At 40.8% G+C, this 16,303-nt stretch overlaps 2 non-coding genes across 2 annotated transcripts; both read left to right on the top strand.

Annotated features, from left to right (window-relative positions):
* Positions 1-274: 274 nt before the first annotated feature.
* LOC120254681 lies at positions 275-380 on the top strand. The gene has a single exon (XR_005534699.1). It is a non-coding gene; the product is annotated as a small nucleolar RNA R71 (small nucleolar RNA).
* A 14,885-nt stretch (positions 381-15,265) lies between these two features.
* LOC120254683 lies at positions 15,266-15,372 on the top strand. Its single transcript, XR_005534701.1, has one exon. It is a non-coding gene; the product is annotated as a small nucleolar RNA R71 (small nucleolar RNA).
* The last annotated feature ends 931 nt before the right edge of the window (positions 15,373-16,303 follow it).

Raw genomic sequence — 16,303 nt, 5'->3', positions numbered from 1 at the left:
CGCTACTCTAGGAGAAGTTAGAGTATCTAACTTCTTGCTCAATGACTCAACCTGGGCTGCTAATGATGTGACTGCATCAATCTTATGAAGTCCGCCTACCTTCTTTCTGTCCCGTGTGTTCCACTGATAACTGTTTATAGCTATTTCTTCGATGAGATGTTGGATTTCTTTGGGGATTTTGCTTTCTGAGGTACCTCCTACTGCAACATCAACTAACTGCTTTATGCTTGGGTTTAATCCACTATAGAAAGTTTGAATAATTATCCACTCGAGGAACCCATGTTGAGGACATTTTCGCAGGAGCTCTTTCAACCTATCCCATGTCTCAAAATGAAACTCCGATTTCATTTGAACAAAAGAAGATATCTCATTCCTAGGAGGCAAATATTGAGCAAGAAAGCTTCTGCCATCTCTTCCCAAGTAGTGATTGACATTCTAGGTAATGAATGTAGCCATTGCTTTGCTCTCCCTTTCAAGGAAAATGGGAAGGCTCTCAACTTGATAGCATCATCTATTACTCCATTAATCTTGAGCATGTCACACACTTCAAAGAAGTTCTCAATGTGATTATTTGGAACTTCATCGGCCAAACCATTAAACTGTGCTGACTGTAGCATCTGGATGAAGCCTGGCTTAAGCTCGAAACTCTGAACTATAATCAGTGGCTACATAATATTGGATTGTGTGCCAAGAACAGTGGGTTTGGATTAATCAGAGAGTGTTCTCCGCTGCTCATTTTGTTCTGTCATATTATCAGGCCCTTCACCTTCTATCTTAGCTTGATTTGACTGTTCTTGCATAGGTTCTTTTTCCCTTCTATGAATTATTCTTCCAATGTCAGGATCATCATCAACTAAAGTGGAAGGGTTTCCTCAGGTCATAACCTGGAGCTGCAACCAAAGAAAGAAAAACAAATCAGAACAATGGAAGAATAAGAAAGTGTAAAGTAGAACAAGTGATGAATAGCTAAAATAGTAAAGTGCAAAATGCTTCCAAAATGCCTATTCCTGGGCAACGGCACCAAAAACTTGACACACTCCTTTCGTGTGTGTACCGCAAGTGCACAGACTGTCAAAGTAATTAAGTACCCTGGTGAGTGGGTAGTCATATCCATAGGGAATAGTGCTCAGAAATACAAATATTGCTATTTAAATATAATGAAGATGATTAAAGGGTTGTGTGAATAATATCAATGCAATTAAAAAATAAAGAAAAGAAGAAAGAGACACAATAGAAGTAAGGATAGGAAATCGATAGAAAATAGGGCACCCGGACAATGCTTACCCTAGGACTATTGTTTCAAGTGCAAGACTCCTTATTATGCCTCCTAAATGATGTTCAATGAGTCATAAAAATCCTAAGACACACAGTCCCAAACCTAAGGTCAACCGTGACTAACTCTCACACTATGCCCCGACTACAAGGGATACTCTTAACGCCTCACACTGTGTGGGGTTGCAAGAAGCTCTGGGGACTCCAAGTGATAAACCCTATTTCCAAGTATATATATAACCCTTTGTTCCAGACGAAAGAACCCTAGTCATAATTAAGCCCCAGCACTAAGGATTACTTTAACGCTTCACTTTATTGCTTGCACAACTAAGCCCAAGTAGAGTTTGCCTTCTAGCACTTCACTCTATCATAACCGCAAAGAACTCTTGGAATGTGGAGGTAGAATGAATCACATCGGAAGGGAAATGGGACATTCCGCTACCTCTCTACTCACCCTTTCGACCCTCTCCAGCCATGCTTTGTCTCTAACCCTCATGGTGTGTCACTCATCCACAAGGATTACCAAGATAGATACTCAACCTTAGAGTCACTCTAAGGGAAAATCAATGCAATAAACATTCAAGGATAGAAATCAATTAAAACATCAATTAAATAAGTATAATAAAGGTCAAAGAAACAAAATCATCCTAGGGTTTACAAGTCAAAGCACCTACTAGGGGTTTAGCTCTTCATGGAGCAAGATATAATCAAATGATGAAATCAAATTTAAAAGCATGCAATCCATAGGAAAACCCCTTCGTAGTCCATATCGATGGTCTTGTAGAGTTGCCTTGTCTTCTCCAAAGGTTCCCTCAACAAGACTAGGGCACACTTCGCTGAATCGATGCCAACGAAAGCTACCCCAATAACTATCTTCCGAAAAATGTTGTGTTAAAGGCTGTAGAACCACTCCAAAGACCTAGCCAAAGCCTCTGTAAACCCTAGCCGTGAGCGCCTCCAAAGATGGGGAAAAGTTGGGAAAAAGATTAAAAAAGGATCCTTTAAAACGTCTAAAATCATGGCTTTTATAGGGGCTGGAATTGGTCTTCCACACGGGCGTGTGGAATGTCCACAAGCCCGTGTGAATTTCCAGAAGTTGATTTCTTGCTAGCGGTAAACAGTAATTGCTACAGTGATTTTCTACAGCAAATTACTGTAGTACTTCACCAAAACTCTTCCGAATCCACACTTGTCATTGAGGCCACATGGATGGGTACACTTTCATGTGGTAGATCGCATCGCGTCTTCAACTAAACCACATTGACGAAAATCTTGCTAGCATTGTATAAGTCGGAACACATGAGTGTGACTGCCTTTATGCCACTCCAATTAGCATGGCCGCTCGAGCACAATGGAGGTTGGCACACACTCACATGTCTTTGAGTGCAACTTGTGTCTTCATGTTTGTTCACTCCAAGACTTCATTTACAAATGAATCCACGATCTACTTTTGATTACTTTCTTCCACAATTGTATCCACAATCCTAAATGCACAAAAGAACACAAATACGCATGCATAAGCGATAAAATTAGAGAAAAATAATGCTCAATAAAAGAAAAGAATATTTCGTAATACTTATACACAAGCACTTATCAAACTCCCCACACTTAAGCTTTTGCTTGTCCTCAAGCAAAGATAAAACATTAAAGCATCCAAGAAGGAAAAATTGAAAGTGCTTGGCCCTAGGTTCACCAAAAGAATGCAAAGGAAGCATTCTACAAGTACGGAAAACTTCCAACAACAAATAGAAAAAATCAATGCTCTACCTACAAACTTAAATAAAAAAGGATAATAACCCGATATCGTGTAAGTGTGTGTAAACTCACTCAAGTCAACCCAACGTATACTCCTCAAAGCTCTAAGTGAGAGGGACTTATTTATTTAGAAAAAGGAAAGAAAAAGTAGAAGATTTACACATCCTCTAAGGTAGCCCTTTCCTAAGCAGATGCTAAGGTGGCTTTCACACTATTGAGGTGGTAGCTCTTTCTACCAGGGTAGTAACTTTCACTCATCCCATGAGATAGCTCTTTCTCTCATGAGGACATAACTAGTATCCGACTTATGAGAGGAGCTTCATACTTCATAGGTGGTAGCTCTTTCCACCCCTAATACACAAACAATTCAATTATAACTTTTTTCTTTTCGTGTCTTTTTCATTTCCAATATTTTTTTTCCAAAGAAATTAAAACAAGAAACAAACTAAAGCATCCCCTTAAACGTCGAACTTGAATTTCCACAAGGTTTAATGAGTGAGTAGTGCAACAAGTGTCAATCGGGCAAAAATTCCTAAATAAATTCAAGTAAAAACTAGAGCATGAGAATATTCAATGTTAAAAGTTCTCCTAAACTTAAGAATATAACTATTGGAACTAAGGTGAACCGCCATTGGCTACATGAGCATGCACAATGAAAGCATAAGTATAGAACATGTGTAATGTGAACTCCCCCCATACTTAAGATGTACATTGCCCTCAATATATGCATGCAAGCACAATAAAATATATAGCAATCAAAACATATGTGGAGATAGGCAATTGAAACAATACTTTTCTAAACTCGTAATGGTATGTTTGATGGTGCTAATTTCAATGAGAGTTGAGTTCCAATGGGTTGTGGAGCACACACGGTCATATGAATGTCACATTGACCGTGCCAATGACTATTCCTAAAATTCCAAACTCACAAGACCATCTACATGTATACACAAGGGGGTTCAGTGAAGCTCAATAAAAATAGAATAAACTCGAGTCTATAAAGATATGAAAATGAAATACAACTCGAAGGAACTGAAAATAAAAAATAAACTCAGAAGGAAGATCTTTTCTGAGTAGTACAAGTCCAAAATAAATGCGGAAGTAAAATAAGAAAAATGTAAAAGCAAACAAAGGTAAAAGATACCTCAAGCATCGGTGTCCTACTGTGTTGTGTCTACTGCTGCTGCTAGTGATGATGATACTAGTGGTGCTGGAGAGGCCTGAGGAGTGCGGGGTCTCATCACGAATGGTGAAGTCACATCTCTCTCTAAGATTTGCTGTAGGATATCAAGACGTGCCATCACCTCAGTATGGTTCGCGGCCTTTGTAGTGCGAACCTCAGTCAGCTCTGTCCGTAACACCTCTACAGCACTCTCGAGCTTCTCAAAATGATCACTCTTGATAGAGAAAACATAATCACTAGAGGTGCCTCTTGTGCTGCAGGTGGTGCCTTTACCTCCATGTTCTCCTCCTGTGGCTTGAGCATAGGCTGAGATCCCTCTGCTGCTCTCCCTCTCCCTCAGCTATCACTGGTGGGGGCATAATCATAACGTATACTCTATCAGTCTTATCGTCTCTAGGCCAAGGAGTGATGGTACTATCATCTTCTTGGCCACTGTAATCGCGTCGAATAGACCCATCTGATAAGTGCTTGTGTGTTAAGAATACGAAGTGTTCTTTCCTTACAATAAGCATTACTTTTATTAGGTTTAAGCTCTAATACATATGTATTTGTGTTTTTTTGCTCATGTAGGGTTGTGAAGCTATGTTTTGAGAAAATAAGCCAAAAGTAGATCGTTAATGCACTATTTGGTGGAATCTTGGAAGGAACAAATGAGAAGACACAAGTGGGGCTCTAAGATACGTGAATGTGTACCAACCTCCATGTATTTAAGCCATTGCAATGAGTTAGAAGGGCACGAAGGCAGTCACATTTGAGTATAACGACTTATGGATTGATAGCAAGATCTTCACCAATGAGGCTTTTGATTGAAGAAGAGTTGCGATCTACAACAAAAACATGTGTCCGTTTATGTTGCCTCGATGAAAAGTGTGGAATTGGGAGTGTTTCGGTGGAATACTATAGCAGGTACTGCAGCAAAAGACTGTAGCAAGACACTATAGCAGTTACTGTTCACAGCCGGCCGAAAATCAGATTTCCATAGAATCCACACTGGCGTGTGGAAGTTATCCACGCCCGTGTGGAAATTCCATAGGATCATGTGGAAATTCCACAGGCTCGTGTGGAAAATCCACAGGGGCGTGTGGATGCCCAATTCTAGCACTATTTAAGCCACGATTTAGCCAGATTTTGGGGATCATATTTCCCCATTCTCTCTAACTTTTATCCATCTTTTGAGAGGCCGTCGGCTAGGGTTTTGAGGGGCTTTTGGCATTTCTTTGGAGTGGTTATTCGGATTCGACACCGCGCTTCGCTTGGAAGAAGGTTATTGGGGGAGCTTTCATCGGCATAGATCCGGCGAGGTGTACCCTAGGCCGGACAAGGGGACTTTCGGAGAAGACAAGGCTTCTCCACAAGACCATTGACATGAATACCGAGGGGGTTTTCCTATGGATTACTTATCTTTACTTTCGATTTCATTGCTGATTATATTATGCTCCATGGAGAGCTAAAGCCCCAAATGGGTACTTGGATTTTGTAAACCCTAGGATGTTATTGTTTCATTGACCTTCAATTATGCTTTCCTTAATTGATTCTTTTAATTGAGTTCCAATCTTGAATGCTTGTTGAATGATTTCTCCCTTAGATTAACACTAAGGTTAATAGTCAATACTGTTAATCTTTGTGGATGGGAGACACGTCCGAATATGCGTGTAAACCGCAAGTGCACGGGTGTCGAAGTAATAAAATACCTGATGAGTCGGGTAGTTGAATCTACAGGGAACAGGGCTACTAGTACTAACTTCTTTTCTGCTTTCTATCCTAATGATAAATGGAAAGGTGTGGTGATCTAATGTGCGAAGAAATCAATACTGGAGACGAATATGCAAGGGTGAAATGGAGGGAGAATCTCAATCAATAAAGATAAGGTACCTGGGCAAGGGTCTAACATGAAGTTCAAGATTCGCTAAATGCTTCTAAGCCGAGTCTAATGAGTCGAGGCAATCATAGAACAACTGGCTCTTACCTCCAAGCCACCGGTACTAGTCCCTTACAAGGTCCCGGTGGAGAAATCGCTCAATCTCAACACCTCACACCCCATATGACCGCCATACACTCTAGGGACACCTAAGAGTGAAACCGATTCCTAAAGATAGATCCAACCCTAATTCCCGGTGAAGAATCCCTAACCCCCTACAAGGTCCCAGCGGAGAAATCTCTCAATCTCATGCCTCATACCAAATATGGTTGCATAGAGTCTAGGGAATATGGAGATAGGAAACACTCAATTGGAAGGGAAAGGGGACGCTCCACTATCTCATGACTCATCCTCTCAACCCTCTTTAACCTTGAAGTTCTAACTCTAATGGAGACCTCTCTCTCATCAAAGTAACAAATCATGCATATACAATCAACCATAAGGATCAATTAAACATGCAAGCAATGGGAACACAAGATTAAAACTCAAATCAACTCGGATTAACTAGAAACATAAAGCAAATCAATACAAAAGAATAGATCCTAGGGTTCACATGCCCAAATACCTACTAGGGTTTAGCCCTCCATGGGGCAAGTTACAAAACAATGATTAATACAATGAAAAGCAATAAAAACCATAGAGAAAACCCCCTTGAATTCATGATGATGGGCCTTGATGGGTAGTTCAACGTCTTGAAGGATTCCTCTCTGAAGCTAGGTCCCCGGTGGCTTCCCAAATGCTATGACGCCAAAGAAAACTATCAAAGTTGGTGAAGAACACCCTCCAAATCGGCAAAGACCTCATCTCCAAACCCTAGCCGTCTCACCCCTCAAGAGCGGCACAAAAGATAAGAAAGAATAGGGCAAAATGGCTATTTATAGGCCTTAGATCGCGTCTGTCACGTGCCCCCAAGTGCCCATGTGGATTTTCCACGCGCCCACGTGGGATGCAGGAATTTCCACACGGGCCCATGGAATTTTCACGCGGCAGCGTGAACAGTAATTTTTCTACAGTACTTTCACAAAACGCGGTCCAAACACTCTTCTCTTGAGGCCACATGTCCGGGCACATGTCCATGTGGTAGTCTATAAGATGTTTCTTCATCGATGTATCTTTGAGAGGTTTTGCAATCTTCACAAAGAGAAGAAACATGAAGATGTGGCTGCCTTTGTGCCCTTCCAACTAGTGAATTGACTTGAATCCTCTTGGAAGTTGGCACACATCTCCACGTTCATGAACTCCTCTCATGTCTTGTCCTTGAGTTGAACAAGAACTCCCAACATTATGTCTTTATAGCCTATCTTTGCTTCCTTTTTACTCTTCAAGGCATTCACAACCTATATGCATAAAAGAACACCAAATACACAATATGAGACATAAACCATGGTAAAAATGATGCTCAATGCATGTAAAACATATATAAAAATATGCCTACTCAAGCACTTATCAATGGGTGACACACCATGAGGGTTAGACAAAGCTAGATTGGAGAGGGTTGAGAGGGTGAGTCGAGAAATAGCGAAGCGTCCCTTTTCCTCTCCGGTGCGATTTATCCTACCTCTATTTCCTAGAGTTCTTTGCGGTTACAATAGAGTGAAGTAGTAAGGGATGAACTCCGCTAGGGCTTAGTTGCACAAGCAATAGAGTGAAGCGTTGAAGTGACTTTAGTATCTGGGGCTTAATTATAACTAAGGGTCTTTCGCCTATACTAAAGGGTTAGATCTATACATAGGAATAGAGTTTATCACTTGGAATCCCTAGAACTCCATGCAACTTTGTGCAGTGTGAGGTGTTGAGACTGAGCGATTTCTCCACTAGGATATAGTGTAGGGGTTAGTCACGGTTGACCTTAGCTTTAGGACCGTGTGCTTTAGGATTTCCATAACTCATTGAGCATTAATCAGGAAGTATAATGGTAGGTCTTGCACTTGAAGCATAAGTCCTAGGGAGAGCATTGTCCAAGTACCCCACTTCTATTGATTGCCTTACCTCTCACTTACTTGTGCCTCTCATTCTTATTCCTTTTATTTCTGTTTACATCACATCTTATCAACACAATCATTATTCATCTTCACTTGGTTAAGTAGCAATTTAGGTAATTTTTATTCCTACTCTCGTGGATACGATACCGACTCACTTGGGGATTTATTACTTGACAAACCCGTGCACTTCATGGGTCACACACAAGGAGCGTTGTCACCATCCCAATGATGAGTCTGAAGTGATTCTAGACGAGGTTTGGATCCACATTCAAAGGGATAGGAGATTATAGCCATCAAACTCACCTTGGCGCCATGTGTGGAAGCTTTCCTAGGGTTTCTTCGGTGATTTACCTGTGACACGATTGAGTTAGAAGTTTTTATGCTTTTAATGTCTCTCATTATGTTTTACTTATTGAATGATTTCCCTCCACTGATGGATGGCTAATTTGTAGATGTTTGGGCATAGTGAACTCTAGAGTTTACTCTTTAACATTAATTGTTGGATTCATGTAATTAACTTGTTTACTTTATTGCAATCCATTCTATTTGAGTCTAATTGTGTGTTTGAATGCTTAATTGCGATTGTGGTAAAAGCCATATTTGTTATACCCATTGTGCTTTATGACGAGAAGAAATTCCCACCTAGCATAGACATGCCCCGATCTCGAGGAGATCTGTGGAGGAGCTCGGGTATAGGGTGCTTTAGAGACTCGGTCTCCTCAATTCTCTCAAGTGAGTTAATCATTATCTATTTGCTCTTTGCAATCATATGTAGTAGATCTTAGGAGAAATCATATCTCTACATGTATTCTTATTAGCGATAATATCTCTTCACAAGGGAGATTATTGATTGGATCACCCGCAAGTGTACGGGGTCATCAAGTAATACCCTGTGCGTGACTGATACATTATCCATAAGTATGTAGGTCGCACACAAGTAATACAGTGGTACCTCATGAGGGGTAGGGTTGTCAAACCACAGGGACTATACTTAAAGCACTAATACTTCTTCTTATCTCTAATTAAGCAAGAATTGGATTTGGTAAAAAGAAGAAAAATAAGAACAAGTAAAGAAAGGAACATATGCAATTATCAGGCAGATTAGGATCGAGGTTTTAACAACAAGAGAGCAATGCCCAGGATGATTCCTATGAGCTATAGTATGTTGACTTCTAATGCCTACTAGGTACATCCTACAGTTCTTGTGTGTGCTCAAAAACAATGTCACATCTATGGTAAAATACACCAAGTTTTGCATATGGTAACTCAAGTGGTTTCATACGACATCGAAGTTTTACTATCACATAGGTAACTACAAACTCATGGCAATCCACACACCTAAGTTTTACCTAGGCAACTCGTCTCAAATCAAACACATCAGTTATGCAACATAAAATTTAACTACAACAAAACCAATAGGGACTTCAGTAAACAATTAAAAAGCAAGTATTCAAAGCAGCCAGCATCATAGTTCAACATCCGAGGCACCATGATTGTTAGCCCTTTATGGATGGGTACAACATGGAAGAAACAAAATAATCATCTAAAGGAAAGGAACGACATTACCCTTCTTCTCAAGATATTCTTCCTAATTAAGCTTCCTTGATGCTAACCTCATTTGCCTTATGCCTCCAACTCCTTCTTTTGATCCCTTTAAATGGTGTGGTAAAGCTTGGTCTTCGCCATCATCCAAGTCCTCCTCGTGGAAAAGAAAATCCCTTAAAAAATATGAGATTGAAACCATAAAAAGCTGGATAAAAAGGCTGATTTTGGGTTCGACAAGATCTAAGCACGATTGTTCTTGGACCATGCTTCCTGTGGTGAATTCTAAGTGAATCGCTGGTAGTGTTCAACTGGGAAAATCATGGGGAGGAGCACGATCATAGCTTCACCCATCCTTCACACTGCAGACCTTGCTAGGAGCATCCCGACGATACTTCCTTATTGAGCGTAAACCTTCTCGACCGAGAGAATCAGGAGAAACACTGGGGTCAGGCCAGGACCGTGCTTTGCAAAAACATCCCCTGCTTGAAAGTCATCACTTGGTCCTCTAGGATGAAATAATCAAAGGTATAGAGCACGATCGTCCGCGATTGTTTTAACTTGAACACTTAGAAAAATCCTCATTCTTTTGCTTGTTTAATCTGATTTCACCCAAATTTGCTTCAAACCCCGAATCCCCTGACAACATATACCCGCATTAGCAATCACGAATATACACCAAAAGTATCAAGTGAAGGGTTAACATCCTATGACAAGATGCTCCACAATTAGGGCAAGGTGATGAAACTTTAGGTCTTTTAAGTAAAAGTGAGTCTATGATTTGGCTTCAAAAGTTACTAACACACATGTGTGTCCCCTTTAGGTCTAAGAATTTCCAACAAAATGATCATCGATCATCATTAGCAAAGCACTCATCCACCAAAAACAGCCATGCAACCCTCCCCCACACTTGAATGCTACATTATCCTTGATGTAAAAATGTATGCCATGCATAAAAAAAAAAATGGAGAACAAACAATTAAAGAGGGGGATTTATGGGACTTTCTTGAACAGTAAGTAGTGATGTTGCCACCTCAATGTGTGCTATTCAAAAGTCAAATTTCTTGAACACAGGTAGAGTCGATGTTCGTGCTCTCAACGTGTTTATCAACTTGAAGCATCCACATAATCCCTGAGATGAGTGGAGAAACATGAGTGAAGCTCAAGAGAATAATAAAAACAATGATTGAAATAGAATAGCTGAAAATAAAATAACCAAAATATCAGTATAGCAGGAGACTTCCCTTGCTAACTGAACTACCAAGTTTAACAAGGAAAAGAGAACAATAATAAATGAGAATAATGATATATAACTATAGCTATATGATCAGTACGGGGCACTATCGAGCTGGAAATCATCGCTGGGAGAAGTGGAATCAGCATGAGACTCTCCCAAATCAAAAGTATCAACCCCAATGTAGTGAGTGGGGCACACAAGAGAAGTAGTCTCAGGTGACAGTCGCACACCCAAATGCTTGGCTATCTGTGCCACACTCCTCCAGAGCTACCGTAACTGTCATAATGAACAAGTAACCTATTCTAAATAGTAAATGTGAGCTCAGAGTGGCAAGGGTAACCTCTGGCATGAGATAGTAGCAGGCGGTGGAGATGTCGAGCAGCATCACCTATAGTGGGTAGATCAGGAGAAGAAGTGGAGGAAGAATCGGTGGGCTGATGGATGTGGTACTCAACTTCTAACAACCGACACTCTACAAAGCATCCCCATCGACCTCGCTGTCTCAAGGGTTGCGGGTGTCAAGCCATCTACCACCGCATCCCGCTTGTCCCCTCAGAATGCCCATGCGCCTAATCGGCTGACGGCGGGTAGGGGCCGACAAAAAGGGCTCCAATGCGAGGGTCGGCCCCTGGTGCAAAATAGAAACTGTGACCTTATACACTAGATGTACATGGAACCCGTCCATCATACTCAATAGAAAATCGAAAATCACTGCAGCCTAATGACCCCATCATCACACCTCATCCTATTAGGTGTGACGAGTATGAAGTGAATATATCTGAGTTCTGTAGAATGGAGGATGGTGGCTTTCGTCCGGTGGTGGTCATAAGTGGGAGCAATGCTCAAACACAAGTAAGCATCCTCTAGAGACTCCCCCACCCGGTCGGGAGATCAATAGTGCATCATATGTATGAGTTTGAGTGAACTCTGCATCATATAGCCCTAACTAGATGGGGAAATTGATGAGATTCATCCAGTGCGTCATGCTGAATGCCTGAAATTGGATGAAATCGGCTCGATGGAATGCAACAGTATCCCTAGAGAGCTGAACGTGGCTAACACCTCGAAAAAGCACTACTCATAGGTGCTTTACCGCTGATCATAAATGCCTTTTTCCATACACCGCACCAAGTGCTTATTTGACCTCACCTTCTAGTCCAACCTCCCTGAGAACATCCCAATCAATCTATCTCAAATCACCGAAATGCCATCGGTAAAGATGAGCAAAACTATCCTTATGCATTTGAGTGTGGAACACTAATGCTGAGTCCACATCAGGAATGGGCCTCTCGATCCGGGGCCTCTTAGAAGGCCCAGCGGCAGTGTGCTTCTTCGTCATGATCTCCAAGAAGAAAAAGATAAACCAAGTTAGTTCAAACATGCCAAGAATCAGGGAGAGCACAGTTATGCTAGTGCCACTCTAACCGTGCTTAACATAAAAAGCGGGGCGAGCGCCATGTGTCTTATGCTTAAGGTAAGAGGGCATGACCGCATTCAGAGCATGACCGCTATGGGCAACCACGCCCCAGTATGACCTTGCATACGCCATCCTCAAGAACTTAGAAATATTTGATGAAAATCCATGAAAATCTAGCATGAAGAAATGAAACAAGTACTAAATTAAGAGAATGACAAGCTAATAGTGTAAAACAAAGTAAGAAAGACAAATAAACTCTTACCGAACTTGAGGGATAAGAATGGAGAAAAGAAGAGTGAGCTCAAAGAAATGTGGTAAGAAACGAGAAACCCTCATGGTGATTTAAAGCACGAGGAGAGAATGTGGAAGGCTAGGAGTCGAGGTGAATGCGAGGAGGCCGGCGATGAAGGGGTTTCAAAAGAAGATGGGAGACGCGATCGTTCACATCCAATCATGGGTAGAGTACACTCGTGCTCGGGCACGGAAGTTAGGGCAAGCACCCTGACTAAAACACGGTTATGCTCTAGGTGTGCTCCTCCCTTATATTCTCAGGAAAAATTTCCCAAAACACCTAAGGGGAGGACACAATCATGCCAATTACATGGAGATAGTGCTTACTGACTTGACACACTTATGCTTAGCCTGTGCTTGCTCTGGAATGCTTCAAAAACTGATGACAAAGAGAATCAAGGGCTCAAGCATGGGCGTGCTTAGCCCATGTTTTGCCTGAAAAAATTGCAGGGCAAAGTCTTTCCTCCTCCATGATAGACAAATAAAACACTTGAGGTGATAGGAAGTATTGCAAACATGTTGATAAAAGCCAAAAATACCATGAGAGACCAAAATTAACATGAATATAGCATCAACAAAAACAAAATGAAAAACAACGATAAGAGCAAAATAACACAACAACTTGGGTTATCTCCCAAGAAGTGCTTGTTTAACGTCACTAGCTTGACGTACCTTTTCTTTTCTTAAGGAGGTTCATGGAATCGAGACCTTTCATGACCACATGAAATACAACTGCATAAGTAGGGCAATAACAAATTAATCAGATTGATCTCACCAAAAGTCCAAGGATTTGGATGGTCAGAAACATCAGTGATAGGTGGTGAGATGGGTGGCTTTTCCCTCTTAGTGGTCACCTTCTTACACCACTTCATTGAATGGGAGGTCTTTTTCATTGGCATTTCTAGTGGTACAGAGACCTCGATGGTCGCCAAGTCTAAATAGTAAGATTCTTCCATCACCTCCTTTGGTGCTTCATCTTCCAAGGGGTTGTCCTCTAATAATTCAACGAGCTCATCTTTCATGAATGTTCCTGTACAAATTCAGATACAAATTCATCAATAACATCTACACAATGACATGTGTCATCAAAATCCATTGTATGCCTCATGGAATCCTCAAGCTTGAAAAATAATTTCTTCTTCACCCACTCAGTGTCATTCTCGCCATCCTTAACATTGAAGTTGCTAAGAATGACCTTCCAAAAATTAATGGCACCTTTACTCTTGTCATCAACATCAAGAATGATGAAATCCACCGAAAAATAAACTTTTTCCACCTTTAACCGTAACATCTTCAATTATGCCTCTTAGTTGCCTCGGCTGGACCTGTCGGCCAACTGCAAAGTCATAGTGGTGAGTTTTGGTTCTCCAAGACCAAGCTTTTGGAAGATTTTATTGGGCATGAGGTTGATGCTTGCTCCAAGATCGGCTAAATATTTCTCATCTACTAACCCTCCTATAGTAGCGAGGAACAATCAACTCTCAAGTCTTTTCTCCTTCTTGGCTTGGGGAGTTTGTTAGTGATCAACACTGAACATTCCTCACTAAGTGTCACTGAAGACACTTCCTCCAGTTTCCTCTTGTTCATGAGTAGTCTTTAAAAATTTGGCATACCTCGGCATTTGAGCAAGGGCTTCAACAAATGGGACATTAATATGCAAAGTCTTGAACACATCAAGGAATCCCTTATATTGCTCCTCCTGTTGATCCTTTTTCATTTTCACAGGGTAAGGAAGTTTTGGTTGGTATACCGGCAGTGCATCTTTTTCCTTACTCTATTCTCTTGCCTTCTCCTCTAAGTCAGTTGGAGCCCTAGGATCAATGTCAATAGTGGGTTCAACATTCTCCATCTTAGGCTTCCACTCAGTAGGGATTGGAAGTTGCATTCTACTCCTCAAAGTGATGCCCTTCAGGGATTCCTTCGGGTTTACCTCTGTGTTGCTAGGGAGTGATCCTAGGAGTCTTTCCTCTATCAATTTAGACATCTGGACCATGTGATGCTCAAGATTCCTCACGGTGGTGCTAGTGTTCCTCATCATTTCCTCATGACCCAAAAGACGAGTTTCAATATTCTTGATGAATTGGGTTAACAAACCAGTAAGTACATTAGATGGCTTTGAGGATGAATAAGAGGACAGTTGTTGCGCATTCTGAGAGAGAGGTCTATGATGTTGTTGTTGTGCCACTTGCCCTTGTCTTGGTTGACTCCATGTCAAATTTGAAGGATTCCTCCATCCAGCATTGTATGTGTTATTGTATGGGTTGTTCTAATAATGATAATTCTGTCCAACAAAATCTACTTGTTCAATCTGCCCTATACCCGTATTAGAAGAAGAAAAATGATAACTAGGCTCTCTTAGAGGTCCCCAACTATCACAAGGAGGTCCTGAAACATGAGAGATCGATTGCATGCTGTCCAGCCTCTTAGTAATTTCTTTAACCTGGGTTACAAGGGTGGTAATGGCATCTACTTGATAAATACCGGCTGCTTTTATCGGTTTGATCCTCTCTAAACTCCATTGGTAACCATTGTTTCCTATTTCCTCAATCAAACTATATGTCTCACTTGTTGCTTGTTACATAGAGAATCTCAAGATGCTTCATCAAGCATCTACTTTGTAGCGTTGTTTAGTCCATTGTAAAAGATTTGGTTTTGCATCCATTCCATAATTCCATGTTTTGGACATTTTTTCAACATCTCCTTGTATCTCTCTCAAGTATCATATAAGGATTCTGATTCCAATTGTAGGAAAGAGGAGATATCACTCCTCAACTTAGTGATCTTTACTGGAGGGAAGTATCTTGTGAGAAAAGTTTCTGACACCTGCTTCCATGTTATAAGAGACCCTTGTGGCAAGGAACTTAACCATTGTTTATCCTTTCCTCACAACAAGAATGGAAAGAGTCTCAGGCGAACAGTATCTTCAAACACTTTGCTCACCTTAAAGGTAGCGCAGATTTCCAAGAAGCTCTTAAGATGCTCATATGGGTCTTCATCCTGAAACCCATCAAACTAACATATTTGTAGCACCATGTGAATGAAATTGGGCTTCAATTTAAAGTTATTTGCCACAATAGGAGGTTAAACGATGCTTAACCCCACTCCTTCCAGATTTGGCTGGGTAAAATCAGAAATACTTTGTTGTTGATTTCCGGCCATCACCTATTTTTGTCCTACTTCCACACTAATTTCCACTAACCCTATCTCACTGAAATTGATCTATCTAACTCTTCTTTGGAAGTTCCTCTCAACTTCAAGATTAGGGTTCGCCAATGGACTTGACGTGCTTCCACCGGTCATACAATTATGCCTACGTGCGATAAAATAGAGCATTGTAACCTTAAGAATATAAAAAGAATGAAATGAAAACAAAGCTAAAGGGGATTATAAAAAAGAAAAAGGTAAATAAATATTCACAAGTATGAACAGAGTTAATGAACTAGATCACTAGAAGCCAAATTTTTCTAAAATTTACCAATCCCTGGCAATGGCAACAAAAACTTGATGCGTTATCCGCAAGTATATGGGTCACACACAAGTAATACAATGGTACCCCGTGAGTTGTAGGGTTGTCAAACCACAAGGACTGGAATTAAAGTACTAATTCTTCTTCTAATCTCTAATTACAAAAGAATTAGATTTGCTAAAAGGAAGAAAAATAAGAACAAGTATAAAAAAAACAGATGGAATTATCAGGCAGATTAGG

Source organism: Dioscorea cayenensis, unplaced genomic scaffold (assembly GCF_009730915.1).
Source record: "Dioscorea cayenensis subsp. rotundata cultivar TDr96_F1 unplaced genomic scaffold, TDr96_F1_v2_PseudoChromosome.rev07_lg8_w22 25.fasta BLBR01000573.1, whole genome shotgun sequence".
NCBI lineage: Eukaryota > Viridiplantae > Streptophyta > Magnoliopsida > Dioscoreales > Dioscoreaceae > Dioscorea > Dioscorea cayenensis.
The sequence above is the reverse complement of the archived record's forward strand: the minus strand, read 5'-3'. Positions and strand labels throughout refer to the sequence as shown.